This window comes from Anabrus simplex, chromosome 1, assembly GCF_040414725.1.
Source record: "Anabrus simplex isolate iqAnaSimp1 chromosome 1, ASM4041472v1, whole genome shotgun sequence".
In the NCBI taxonomy this organism is placed as follows: domain Eukaryota; kingdom Metazoa; phylum Arthropoda; class Insecta; order Orthoptera; family Tettigoniidae; genus Anabrus; species Anabrus simplex.
In genome coordinates this window covers 540866149-540878695 of record NC_090265.1, presented here as the reverse complement: position 1 = coordinate 540878695, position 12547 = coordinate 540866149, and the positions used below count along the sequence as shown (strand labels likewise).

At 39.1% G+C, this 12547-nt stretch overlaps 1 protein-coding gene across 1 annotated transcript in view; it reads left to right on the top strand.

Moving 5' to 3' along the window:
* The window catches only part of prom (prominin), a 330972-nt gene that overhangs the window by 67414 nt on the left and 251011 nt on the right, over nt 1-12547 (top strand). The window lies entirely within an intron of this gene.

Below are 12547 nucleotides of genomic sequence, written 5' to 3'. Positions count from 1 at the left end.
ACAGTTTTTCAATGTTTTCAGGAGTCAATGACATTCTGTTGACGGACAGAAGTAATTCATATGCTGAAGATTATCGTTCTACGTCGACGGACGTAATTGGGCAATACTTGTACACCGGCCTTGACTGCTCGGAACATTCTTCTGGCAAAGACTTTAGGCATTTTTGCAGTTTAATCTGGTAAAACACTGCAATAGACGAAGAGCAAGTTAACAGATGAACGCACTTGTTTAAGCAAACCTTGGGAGGCTACTGTAAGGAGGAGGAAAGAGTGTTAGAAAGAAGGAAATTGCTGTTGTGAAAAACGTCATTATCCATCTACCTACTTGTATTGCGACACTGAAAGCACTTTATTTGATCGGGGAAGGTTTCTCATGTTGCCAAGTGATGTGCAACATACAGATTTCATTAAATTTTTAATTTCGTTCGGAAATCTTAGATAATCGATCACTCATAAGAGAAAAATATGTCTACATATGCACTAACGCTCAAATTATGCACCAACGTTAAAAATATGCATTTTCATATGCGCATATGCATTTAAAAAAGTCCGGGCCCTGGTAATAAGTGACCTTTGATATTCAAGACATGCTTAGTCATCATCATCATCATCATCTGTTTACCCTCCAGTGTCGGCTTTTCCCTCGGACACAGCGAGGGATCCCACCTCTACCACCTCAAGGACAGTGTCCTGGAGCTTCAGACTCTTGGTCGGGGATACAACTGGGGAGAATGACCAGTACCCCAGGCGGCCTCACCTGCTATGCTGAACAGGGGCCTTGTGGAGGGATGGGAAGATTGGAAGGGATAGGCAAGGAAGAGGGAAGGAAGCGGTCGTGGCCTTATGTTAGGTACCATCCCGGCATTCGCCTGGATGAGTAGTGGGAAACCACGGAAAACCACTTCCAGGATGGCTGAGGTGGGAATCGAACCCACCTCAACTCAGTTGACCTCCCGAGGCTGAGTGGACCCCGTTCCAGCCCTCATACCACTTTTCAAATTTCGTGGCAGAGCCGGGAATCGAACCCGGGCCTCCGGGGGTGGCAGCTAATCACACTAACCACTACACCACAGAGGCGGCTGACATGCTTAGTGCGTGGCAAAACTATCTCTGCCGAAACACACTCGTTACATTAATTTCAATCACAGACTCTCTAATACAATCTCAAAAAGATGTGCCACTTATTCAGTTTACGTGGCTCAAAGGTTCAATCGTGACCAATAATCATAAAGAGGGAGCATTGGCAAAGTTTACCGATACTGCTGTTTAACTCGATATTGAACATATTACTCCCGGCCAAATTTAACATCAGTTTCATTTAAGCTAAGTACCCTTTATACTTTGTACTGTTTGTGTGGTTGTTCTTCCTCTTCTTCTTCATCTGTTTACCCTCCAGCGTCGGGTTTTCCGTCGGACTCAGCCAAATGGTAGTTGAATAATAAGAGAATGCTTTCAACTTACTTTACGTTGCATAGACACAGATAGGTCTTACGGCGACGATGGGACAGGGAAGGGCTAGGAGTGAGACGGAAGCTACCCTAGCCTTGATTAAGGTACAGAGTATCTTTGGTATGCCATTGATAATCCAGATTCCTAAAAAACTTCCTACTTGTATGTGAAATTTCCTCAAAGTATGGTAAACAACGAAAGTTTTATGACCGAGCAAGTCACTTAAAAGGCAATAACTATAACGCATATGCATTCATTTAAAAACCCACGGCCGTGTCCGCGACATAGCCACGCAAACATTTTAAAGATATTTATTACTTCAAGTATCAACACACGTGTTGCTAGACTCCTTGGGTGTATGCTTAGCATTGCGACCTTTGATCCAGTGGGGGTGGGTTCGATTCCCGGACCTCTGGACATTTTAGAGACGTCCTATTATTTCCCGTGGTTCAGGAATTAGGAGTTTGTGCTCGTCTCAAAATATTTATTTATTTATTTATTTATTTATTTATTTATTTATTTATTTATTTATTTATTTATTTATTTATTTATTTACTTACTTATTTATTTATTGTGCTTCAGACATTAGATAAAAACAAATATTAAATTAAGATTATAATATCTCTTACGAAAGTCCTTGTAAAATAATGTCATTACATTCTGTCCTATTTCAACAGTAAGGTAAGTTAAAAGCGAGATTCATCAATCTTGAAATACAAACTGAGACAGACTTCATGGCTGGATATAACCGAAAGCCAAAACAAAACAAACAAAAAATTTACAATACACTTGTTTTGTTCCTGAGCACATGGTTTCAGTGCATGTTACACCATTGTGAAATAAGTTTCCCTCTGGGTAAAGCAACGCTTAAACTATGTACTTACACTGTTTTGCTTCTGAGTCCCAATTTCGACCCCCTCAACCCAGCCCGTTCGAGGAATTTTGGGATCTGGTTCTCAAGCGTCAAGAAAATTTCTAAGGTTGTAACGTTCCAGACGTCACAGTGTAATTATGTTAATTTTATTATGTGTAATTAATTCAGGAATTTAACGTCATGATATTTATCTTGGTATGTAATTTTATTATAATTCATGTTTAATCATTTGCTCACTATAATTTCATTACTTTGTAACTACGACTTGTAAACGAGGGCTGAATATCCTAATATTCACTTAGATTCTTGCGACATTCGTTTAATTTTAACTTGCAGTAGATTTCCTCTATCTTGCCACATCACCGAGGAAGAAGGAAGGACAAATTTAGACATCAAATTCTGGGAAAAGCGAGCACGTGTTCAAGCGTTGTAACGACAACTACCGTATTTCGACCAGAATAATTCAAACTGATCACCGCCTATATTTTCAAAGGAGCGTCATGTTGCCATGGATACTGAGTGAAAGGGCTAATAGAAGAACAGTTGATATCTTGGTTGGGACCCATCTACTCTAATATCTGGAGTGGGGAGAGACGTGTCAACTGATTGGACCACGTGTAGCGACCTGTAATTAGAGCCAGAGAAGGTTATAAAAGGGCGTGTTGGAGCTCTTGGCTTGACTCTTCTTGATTCTGCATTCGTTATTATTAATCTTCTTGATTCTTCGATCTTGTATTTCGCTGTAGGTCTGAGAACTTGTCTTATGGTTGTTGTACCATAGTGGACTAGTGTGATAGTTTATCACTTCTACATTAATTACTTCATTACCACGACGTGGTACTTAGGAATTTCTGAATGAGGGGTGTATAGCCACTCTCATCAGGAAGTACGTACAGCTCGGCTACTAGACCGGTTTGTACCAGTCTAAGACAATAGGTAGTATTAAACTAGATAGAAATGAAACTTCAGGGCACATTTTCAGTAAAGTTGGAAGGATTATTAATTGAGTATCCTCTCCACATAACCCAAGGAGGTTTTTCTAACTATGACTTAGGGCTCATCTCCAATATATGGAATAGAGCATAATAGGGAGTGTTAGTGTTGAAGCCATCTTCCAATTAGTGGTAGGTGCACTTAGCAAGGCAGGAATGGTAATGAGCTGCAGATGAAGATATCTCAAAGACGACCGGTGATGTTCCAGCTACAAGGATGGAAGCTTTCCAAGGACCAGCAGAACAAGACTACATGGTGAGCAAGCGAGTTAAAAATATTGCAAGTTTTCGCGAAGTAGAGTCATTCAACTTTTTGTTAAATTCAGTTCCTATTTTAAATTCAGTTCTCGTTAAACCGTCGTCATTTTATTCAATATAATAAATAGTATTTTCCTAGTTCACTTTAATCAATCTGCCTTAATTAGCCTTTTGATTTCTAATTCTCCTGCTTAATGATTAGTGCACTATCACCCCACCCCTGTGATAAGAGTCCGTCCAAGCTTGATTATAAATTTTTATCTTTAAGTCATCAACTTAAAGATTGGCGCCCTTAGCTTGCATGGTTGCATTTCTCGTTCAATGATTGTTCTCCAAGAGGGGAAGTTACATAAATGCCGCTCCAACGTAGGGCGAGAAAATCATTAAGTACGGAGCAGTTAATGACAGTAACGATATCAGAATTCATATTATGGGCAAAATTTGGATATCCACGTTGCATTAGGAGTGTTTGATTGTGGGGAAGGTCATGGCTGATCAGACGAAAGAGGAGAGGATGTTGCGCAGTGGACGGGCGATAAAAGGCAATAACGTATTGAGTTCAGAGGAAGAGTTGTGTAGTCTAGTAGAGGAAATTGAAGATAGAAGTGTAAGTAGTATGGAGAGTGAAGGCAAGCAGAAAGAAGTCAGTATGGAGTCAGATGATAGTAGGATGGGGGGCGAAGCGGAAGTAAACACTAACAATGAAAGTAATAATAATGATCAGTTAATGGGAATGATGCAGTTAATGTTGAGTAAGATAGAGGACAGTAAATCTGAAATAAAAAATGAATTGGAACAAACTAAATCTGAGCTTAAAAGTGAATTAGAACAAACTAACACTAAAATTTAGAATATTAAATATGAACTTAAAGAACAGTTAGAGCAAACTAAAGCTGAATTAAGCAGGGAGATGAGGGAAAATAAGGAGGAAGCGAATCGGAGAATGGACGAACACAGTAGGCAGTTACGCGATCTGGTGGTAAAAAAATGAACATTTTAATAAGCGATTAGAGGACCAGAAAAGTGAATATGAACGGCAAGGGAAAGAGGTAGAAGAAAAGTTTGCGGAGCAGAGAAGTAAATTCCTGGAATTAATGGGGAAGGAAAACAACTCTACTAGGGAGGAAGTAATGAGGCAGGTCACTAGTATTGATAAGAGAGTTGAGACTCAAAGAGGGGAAATACGGGTATTCAAAGACCACGTCCAACAAGAGATTGACACAGTAAAGCTTAGAATAGAAGATGAGACCCGGGCAAGTGAAGAAAGGTTTGCGATAGCTGAAGAGAATAAGATTGAAATTAGGACATTGAAAGAGAAGCAGGTTAATTTGGAGAGCGAAATTGATAGGAGAGACAAAGATGTAGAATGCCGGATGGAGAAAGCAGAAAATCAGTTAAAACAGGTGGCAAAGGATAAACAGGTTTTCACGGGAAAGCAATGTCTAGGAAATAGCTACATTAGGGAAATAGAACTACCTAAATTTAATGGGAAACAAACGAACCCGCTAGATTTCCTTAAGATGATAGAAAAACTATTTGAAAAGCGTCTAGAGGAAGGGTCTATGGACTGGGAAGACGTTATGGAAAATATTGACCATGCTTTTGTAGGAGAAACTCGATCTTGGTTCATGGTATATAGGCAAACGATGACGAACCTGAAAGAATTCAGAAATAAGTTTAGAGAGAAATTCAGGAATGAAGCGATACAAGCTCGGGAGAGAGAAAGGGTGGTATTTGGGAGGTACAAACAGCATGAGGGAGTCACTATGACCGAGTACTTCCTGGCCCATGTCATGATTTGTCAGAACTTAGATGGTATAACCGAGGGGTCTGATGTAGTAAGACTACTTTTGAGACAGTTTCCGGACAGGGTGAGAGAAGCGGCCTGCATGCAAAGAGTTGGTACTATTCAGGAGATGGAGAACCTACTAGGCAGTTTTGATGCTTTAGGTAACCTTAGGAGTAGAACGGAGAATATTCAGAACTTTAGTCATCACAACGGAATGAGACATAACGGAAGAACACAGAATCACGAAGCTGGCAATCAGTTCAGACCTCAGCATAACAGTAGGAGCGGAGCACCTGAATATAGGACAGGAAATTCCCAACGGGGGCCAGAGCAATGTACTAATGAGTCCAACGTCAATACACAAAGGGAACCTTTAAACTAACTAGAGGCTGTAATCTTAGGTCAGAATTCCAGCCTAGTACGAAGGTAGCGAAGTGTGTTGTCATGAAAGTGTTACCATATAACCTAGATGTTAGAGACGATTTGTTGTATGAACCCGAGCAGAATAATGGAGATTCAAGTAATAAAGTAGTCAATCCCGTTCTTAAATTGAAAGTCTGGGGGGTGTGGGTTAAAATTTTTATTGATTCTGGTAGCCAAATCTCATGTATTAGTTCTCAGTGGTATGAGTCATTAGTGAAACAGGGTATTCAGTTGGAGGAAATGACTGTTAAGTCTACTTTCATCATTACGGCTGTTGGAAAGAGGTCTAAGCAAATTTGTAAACAAGTAGCTGTTCCGATCTGTATTAATAATTTTATTAGCGTTCAGATATGTTTGGTAATTCCGCATTTGATATTTGATCTTATCTTGGGATCTGACTGGTTAACGATAAAATTGGCTCAGTTAAATTACAATGATTTAGTGCTAAATTTGAGGTGGAATAATGAGGATATCAAGGTCAAGTGTGAGGAGGAAATTCAGAGGAAAACGGAAGGTAGTACAGTGTGGAGAATGAGAGAGGTTTCTAAAGTTAATGAAGAGGCTAGTGAGGGCCTGCAGTTGTGCCAGTTGTGGATTAATGAGGATAAAATATGTGGCTTGAAAGAAGCCGTAAGTAGAAATCAGTTAAATGAAGTCCAGAAGGACAAGTTATTTGAAGTGTTATGTGAACACATGGAGATTTTCTCTGAGAAACCTGGTGTTACCCATCTGTACGAGCATTCTTTTTCTGTGCTGGATAAGAGTCCATTTAGCGGACCGCGGTATCCGATACCACACAAATATGCCATAGCCGTAGAGGATCAAATTCAAGCTATGTTAGCAGACGATGTGATTGAATTATCAAACAGTCAATACGTTAATCCCTTAATTGTCATACCTAAGTGTGATGGATCAATACGTCTGTTTATTGAATGCGAGAGCGTAGTGAATGGTTCATATAACAGTAGTTTACGGAGATACCTGTCGTGTGAGGTGGCTGAACCGGATTGTGAGATATAGGTCAGTAACTCGGGGAAGTTGCTACCTGTTATGTCAGACTACGAGCGGAATGAGTTTGCCTCTCAATTGTGGTAGTATTTCCTAGTTGTATTTGTAAACAAGGGAGGTGTTTGTGTGTAGCGGTAGACTTACGCTCGTTCATTGACGATAGATCGTCTGTTTTCCGTATGTGAGGCCATGAAATTTTATATCTTATCTGTTTTCTGAGATGTTACCGAAGGCTAATTAAAGCTGACGACGGCAAATAATTAATTTTCCCGTATGTGCATTTCTAACTTGCAATAATTTTACCGTGAGCTTAAATCGCGTGTGTATTCGTGTGGAGTGTATTGCATCCTGCTTCAAGATAAGGTTGAAACATTCGAGAGAGTGATTAAGGTGTAAATTGGTTGTATCATTTGTTTTCCATGGTTTTAATGTAAAAGATTGGAAGAGAACGTGTTACTGCTATCTAGCAAGGAATGTCGGAAAGATGGGGAGTAAAAGGACTAATAGACACTCAGGAGAGTTTGTAATCTGAATTGTATATATATTATGTTATATTCTCAAAGATAATCTTGTTTTTTTTTAAATGGAAAGTTGCTCGTGTTGGGCATAATTTAGTATCTAAACCTCAAGATGAACTGAAATAACAGACATTCGCAATGGTAAGCAGTCTAAGAGAGATATGGAAACAGTGAGATATAATTAATTGTATGAAAATAATGTCGCTCGTAATGGGCAGGTAATAGAGGTATTTCAAGTCAATGTGGGAGTAAGAGTGTGAGTTCTCAACTCATGTGATATTTGTTAAGAACTCATGGGGGCGTATGTAACGTTCCAGACGTCACAGTGTAATTATGTTAATTTTATTATGTGTAATTAATTCAGGAATTTAACGTCATGATATTTATCTTGGTATGTAATTTTATTATAATTCATGTTTAATCATTTGCTCACTATAATTTCATTACTTTGTAACTACGACTTGTAAACGAGGGCTGAATATCCTAATATTCACTTAGATTCTTGCGACATTCGTTTAATTTTAACTTGCAGTAGATTTCCTCTATCTTGCCACATCACCGAGGAAGAAGGAAGGACAAATTTAGACATCAAATTCTGGGAAAAGCGAGCACGTGTTCAAGCGTTGTAACGACAACTACCGTATTTCGACCAGAATAATTCAAACTGATCACCGCCTATATTTTCAAAGGAGCGTCATGTTGCCATGGATACTGAGTGAAAGGGCTAATAGAAGAACAGTTGATATCTTGGTTGGGACCCATCTACTCTAATATCTGGAGTGGGGAGAGACGTGTCAACTGATTGGACCACGTGTAGCGACCTGTAATTAGAGCCAGAGAAGGTTATAAAAGGGCGTGTTGGAGCTCTTGGCTTGACTCTTCTTGATTCTGCATTCGTTATTATTAATCTTCTTGATTCTTCGATCTTGTATTTCGCTGTAGGTCTGAGAACTTGTCTTATGGTTGTTGTACCATAGTGGACTAGTGTGATAGTTTATCACTTCTACATTAATTACTTCATTACCACGACGTGGTACTTAGGAATTTCTGAATGAGGGGTGTATAGCCACTCTCATCAGGAAGTACGTACAGCTCGGCTACTAGACCGGTTTGTACCAGTCTAAGACAATAGGTAGTATTAAACTAGATAGAAATGAAACTTCAGGGCACATTTTCAGTAAAGTTGGAAGGATTATTAATTGAGTATCCTCTCCACATAACCCAAGGAGGTTTTTCTAACTATGACTTAGGGCTCATCTCCAATATATGGAATAGAGCATAATAGGGAGTGTTAGTGTTGAAGCCATCTTCCAATTAGTGGTAGGTGCACTTAGCAAGGCAGGAATGGTAATGAGCTGCAGATGAAGATATCTCAAAGACGACCGGTGATGTTCCAGCTACAAGGATGGAAGCTTTCCAAGGACCAGCAGAACAAGACTACATGGTGAGCAAGCGAGTTAAAAATATTGCAAGTTTTCGCGAAGTAGAGTCATTCAACTTTTTGTTAAATTCAGTTCCTATTTTAAATTCAGTTCTCGTTAAACCGTCGTCATTTATATTCAATATAATAAATAGTATTTTCCTAGTTCACTTTAATCAATCTGCCTTAATTAGCCTTTTGATTTCTAATTCTCCTTGCTTAATGATTAGTGCACCCCTGTGATAAGAGTCCGTCCAAGCTTGATTATAAATTTTTATCTTTAAGTCATCAACTTAAAGATTGGCGCCCTTAGCTTGCATGGTTGCATTTCTCGTTCAATGATTGTTCTCCAAGAGGGGAAGTTACAAGGTGGTAGGAAGTTCCTTAGTAATTCATATTTATTTTTATATATCTACCTAAGAACATCGCTCCTCTTCGATATCCATTTAATAGAATGGACATATTATTTAGAATAACATTTAGCCTATACAGATATTGTGGAAAAACATGAGAATCGCAAGACCAACATTCAGATTTTGTTCTCTGATCTGCCAGAGAAATGAAAATTAGGAGACCAAACCAACAGAAACATACAATGCTTACACAAATGCATTCAATAACATAGACTTCTGAATATTCTTTTCACACAGCCAGTCCCTCACAGAATCATCTTTCTTACACGTCTGCTATGGTCATTTCTCTGGTCTAGCTAATGTAAGGTGAACACATCACAGTGTCTTCGGTCTGCATCCTTTAGACGCTTCTGTGCATGAAAAACTCAGTACCCTACCCGAATTGCATCTCACTTTTTCTGATAGTGAATTACCTATTTTAAATAGTGAGGTAGCACAGGCGGATAGAGTCACAAGAAGGAAGAAGAGGGGAGGTAGAGGTTGGTACAACAAGGAGTGTAAAGAATTAAGGAAGTTGGTCATGAAGTCACTAAAAGAATTCAGGAAGAATGTAGGGAGTATAGAAAGAGAAGCGTTCTGTAATTTAAGAGAAAAATATAAACTGAAAATTGCCGAGAGGAGGAAACTTTGGATGAGAGATCAAGCCGAGTTAATAAATAGGGAGTGTAAGTTGAATCAAACTGAGATAGTATGGTACAGAATAAGCAAAATTAGTTAGGGGGAAGGGGACTGATAAACCGAGTATTGATTACGACCAATGCATGGACTATTTTCGAGAATTATTAGGAGGGGAGGACAAATGGAATCAGGGGTAAAGTGAAATGGCCTTAGGGAGAGTCATAGAGGTTAGGATACGTGAACTTAACAAAGAAATTTCAAGACAGGAAGTGATAATGGTGATAGGTAATCTTAGGAGTAGGTCAGCAGGGGGAAGCAATGGTATCTATATAAATAAAATTGTTCGTGTCTGTTTGTTTGTCTGTCTGTTTGTTCCACCATCACGTCGAAACGGCTGGATAGACCTCAACCAAACTTCATATTTAGAGTATAATCATCCCGGGAAAGGTTTCGATATGCATATCATTTTAAAATCTTTGAATACACGGGGGGTTTATAGGAAAACCAGAATGGTTTTTACACCATCACGTCGAAACGGCTGGATAGATCTCAACCAAACTTCATATTTAGAGTATACTCCTCCCGGGGAAGGTTTCGATATGCATATCATTTTGAAATCTTTGAATACACGGGGGGTTTATAGGAAAACCAGAATGATTTTTCAACCATCACGTCGAAAGGGCTGGATAGATCTCAACCAAATTTCATATTTAGAGTATACTCCTCCCGGGGAAGGTTTCGATATGCATATCATTTTAAAATCTTTGAATACACGGGGGTTTATAGGAAAACCAGAATGTTTTTTCCACCATCACGTCGAAACGGCTGGATAGATCTCAACCAAATTTCATATTTAGAGTATACTCATCCCGGGGAAGGTTTCGATATGCATATCATTTTAAAATCTTTGAATAGACGGGGGTTTGTAGGAAAACCAGAATGGTTTTTCCACCATCACGTCGAAACGGCTCGATAGATCTGAACTAAACTTCATATTTAGAGTATACTCCTCCCGGGGAAGGTTTCGATATGCATATCATTTTAAAAACTTTGAATACACGGGGGGTTTATAGGAAAATCAGAATGGTTTTTCCACCATCACGTCGAAACGGCTGGATAGAGCTCAACCAAATTTCATATTTAGAGTATATTCATCCCGGGGAAGGTTTCGATAAGCATATCATTTTAAAATCTTTGAATACACGGGGTGTTTATAGGAAAACCAGAATGGTTTTTCCACCATCACGTCGAAACGGCTGGATAGATCTCAACCAAACTTCATATTTAGAGTATACTCCTCCCGGGGAAGGTTTGGATATGCATATCATTTTAAAATCTTTGAATACACGGGGGGTTTATAGGAAAACCAGAATGGTTTTTCCACCATCACGTCGAAACGGCTGGATAGAGCTCAACCAAATTTCATATTTAGAGTATACTCATCCCGGGGAAGGTTTCGATATGCATATCATTTTAAAATCTTTGAATAGACGGGGGTTTATAGGAAAACCAGAATGGTTTTTCCACCATCACGTCGAAACGGCTGGATAGATCTCAACTAAACTTCATATTTAGAGTATACTCCTCCCGGGGAAGGTTTCGATATGCATATCATTTTAAAACCTTTGAATACACGGGGGGTTTATAGGAAAATCAGAATGGTTTTTCCACCATCACGTCGAAACGGCTGGATAGATCTCAACCAAATTTCATATTTAGAGTATACTCATCCCGGGGAAGGTTTCGATATGCATATCATTTTAAAATCTTTGAATACAAGGGGGGTTTATAGGAAAACCAGCATGGTTTTTCCACCATCACGTCGAAACGGCTGGATAGATCTCAACCAAATTTCATATTTGGAGTATACTCATCACGGGGAAGGTTTCGATATGCATATCATTTTAAAATCTTTGGATAGACGGGGGTTTATAGGAAAACCAGAATGGTTTTTCCACCATCACGTCGAAACGGCTGGATAGATCTCAACCAAATTTCATATTTAGAGTATACTCATCCCAGGGAAGGTTTCGATATGCATATCATTTTAAAATCTTTGAATAGACGGGGGTTTATAGGAAAACCAGAATGGTTTTTCCACCATCACGTCGAAACGGCTCGATAGATCTCAACTAAACTTCATATTTAGAGTATACTCCTCCCGGGGAAGGTTTCGATATGCATATCATTTTAAAACCTTTGAATACACGGGGGTTTATAGGAAAATCAGAATGGTTTTTCCACCATCACGTCGAAACGGCTGGATAGATCTCAACCAAATTTCATATTTAGAGTATACTCATCCCGGGGAAGGTTTCGATATGCATATCATTTTAAAATCTTTGAATAGACGGGGGTTTATAGGAAAACCAGCATGGTTTTTCCACCATCACGTCGAAACGGCTGGATAGATCTCAACTAAACTTCATATTTAGAGTATACTCATCCCGGGGAAGGTTTCAATATGCATATCATTTTAAAATCTTTGAATAGACGGGGATTTATAGGAAAACCACAATGGTTTTCCTGCATTTTCTCTTATACTATTGATTTTCTGTAAGCTTCGTTTACCGTACGTGAAACGTCTCTTCATTATAAACAACTTTCGTTATGTTCATAATTTACCTTACTCTTTACATGACGGAGAAATTTACAATTTTCTGCTGGTACCATGCTCTGCATTGAGTGACCGACAGACCGACAACGAACCTACAGGTTACCATGGCAACGTCTCTGACTGCATGCCAGCAGTGAAGTAACGTATTGCCATTTTCCTCATCATGCTT